The sequence below is a fragment of the Austrofundulus limnaeus genome, unplaced genomic scaffold, assembly GCF_001266775.1.
Source record: "Austrofundulus limnaeus strain Quisiro unplaced genomic scaffold, Austrofundulus_limnaeus-1.0 Scaffold69, whole genome shotgun sequence".
Taxonomy (NCBI): domain Eukaryota; kingdom Metazoa; phylum Chordata; class Actinopteri; order Cyprinodontiformes; family Rivulidae; genus Austrofundulus; species Austrofundulus limnaeus.
The window spans coordinates 141750-144080 of record NW_013952471.1 but is presented as its reverse complement, the minus strand read 5'-3'; the positions used below and the strand labels follow the sequence as shown (position 1 = coordinate 144080).

The 2331-nt window shown below is 32.3% G+C and overlaps 1 protein-coding gene across 1 annotated transcript in view; it reads right to left on the bottom strand.

Annotated features, from left to right (window-relative positions):
- LOC106518971 (isocitrate dehydrogenase [NADP], mitochondrial) overlaps positions 1 to 478 on the bottom strand; it is a 14750-nt gene extending 14272 nt beyond the window's left edge. Inside the window, exon 1 of the mRNA XM_014010421.1 lies at positions 412 to 478. The gene's annotated coding sequence lies outside the window, so the exon portion shown is untranslated. The remainder of the gene's footprint in view (positions 1 to 411) is intronic.
- Between the last annotated feature and the right edge of the window lie 1853 nt (positions 479 to 2331).

Sequence of the window (2331 nt, the reverse complement as noted above, 5' to 3'; positions counted from 1 at the left end):
AGGTGGAAGTAAAAAGTAGGCTGAAAAATAATTACTCCACTAAAGTATAAATAACCAAAATTACTACTTAAGTAAAGTAACAAAGTATTTGTACAGCAGTTAAATGTAAAGAAAAAAGTTTGTTCTGCTCATCCAAACCCAAATTACTTTAAAAAAAAAAAAACATGGTGCTCTGCTAGTTTACTGCTACTTCCGGTGTCTCTGACAGGAAGTTGTACCCACAATAATTTCAACAGTAGCACCCCCAAACATAAGGTGGATATTTTCATTATTTACATTAGTCCACTAGGTGGTGCTCTGCTTTGATGTTTGAGGGACGTTGTAAAGATCACATTTTCTTGATTTTGCCTTCTGACTCTCATCTGACCAGACTTTTTTTAGTTAAGATGTAAAGAGCAAATAGCCACTTACATACTGCATGAATAAACAAAAAGCTCTTCCACAAGCATGATGCAGACCGCAGAGCTGGATACTTCATGGCTCAAAACATCTGTCTCCCGTTAGCTTTCCCCAAAGCAGGACATCAATAGCAGATCATGCACTGGATGCTAATCATGACATTACACATTACAAATCCATTTTATCCTAAAAACCGATGGGTTTTTAGGATAAAATGGATTTGTAATGTGACCCAAAAAGAAAACTGGGTTAAAGTCCAGTTTGAGTGAGGCCCTCCTGTTGACAAACAGACTGAAGCATTTCATGTCAAAGTTGACATCAGAGTATGGCAGTCAGGTTTACCACGTAATAAGTGTTGGATGTTCATACTTAAATCTTATTGGTCAAAACGAAACATTTCAGCTATCAAGATAAAATCTTAAACATTTATCCCAGAAATGACACAACCTTTTACATTTATTGGACATTAAATATGTTATATTACAACTAGTTAAAATAATAATAATAATGTCATGATTAGCATCCAGTAGATACAAATATGAGTCAAACAGTTACAGGTTGTGCCAACAGTATTTTTCTTGATGGAACTGACAAAGAAGAAATAATGAATAATGAAAAAAAAATCTTGCAGCTAAAAGATCAAAGGATTGTGTGGACATGGACATTATGTTTGTGAAGGAAATAATGGGTTGTGTTATTGAGCCGTTGACATATACTGTATATGTAATTTATCTTTTTCAACCGGTGTATTTCCAGACAACAGGAAGATAGCCAAGATAATCCCTCTTTATAAGAATGGTGAGAAATGTATGTTTAACAATTACAACCAATATCCTTGTTACCTCAGTTTTCAAAGATTTTGGAGAAATCATTTGTGAACAGATTAGATCAATTTATCAATAAACATAATATATTAAGCAGCAGTCAGTATGGTTTAGAGCTAATAACTCGACATCAACGGCTCTCGTGGAACTGATAGAACAAATAACAGTACTAAAACTTTACTGTGTTAGTATTTATGTGGGTTTAAAAAAAGCCTTTGACACCATTGACCACAGTATTCTTCTTGAAAAGCTAAATAAAAATGGTATGAGAGGACCAGCATTGCAGTGGGTATCTAGCTATTTGAAAAATAGGAAACAGTTTGTACAACTAAATGATGTAAGATCTGAACTCAGTAATATTACATGTGGAGTTCCACAGGGTTCTGCACTTGGACCAAATTTATTTATTTTGATTTGTTTAATGTATCAGGGTTGTTGAAATGTGTTTTATTTGCAGGTAACACTACACTTTTTTGTTTGGGTAAAGATATAGAAGGAATGATGAAAATGATGCAAACAGAATTTGTAAAAATACAAACCTGGTTTAAATTTAATAGATTGTCGTTAAACCTGGATAAAACTAATTATATGATATTTAGTAAGAAAAAGAGAACTGTTGATGTTCCATTCAGAGTTGTTGGTTTTGCGATCTGTAGAGTCAGTGAAGTTTTTGGGTGTCATTATTGATGAAAAGCTAACATGGAAATCCCACATAAATCATTTAAGAACAAAAATAGCCAAATCCATTAAAGTATTATACAAAATAAAGCAAAGGACTTATTTAACGATAAAGCTCTGTTTATATTATATAATGCAATAATTGTTCCACACTTGATTTATTGTGCTGAAGTCTGGGGTAAAGTGTGCAAAACAATCACAAATCCTATTTTTATTTTACAGAAAAGAGCCGTCAGAATTATCACCAGAAAACATTACTGTCACCCATCGAACATATTATTTTGTACATTGAAATTATTAAAATTTTGAGTTGGTTGATTATATCATCTTTCAGATTATGTATAAGACTCATAAAAAATTTAACCTTTAAACATCCAGTTATATTTTGTTAAGAAAGTTTATATAATCTTAAGGGACTTGAGATGTTTAT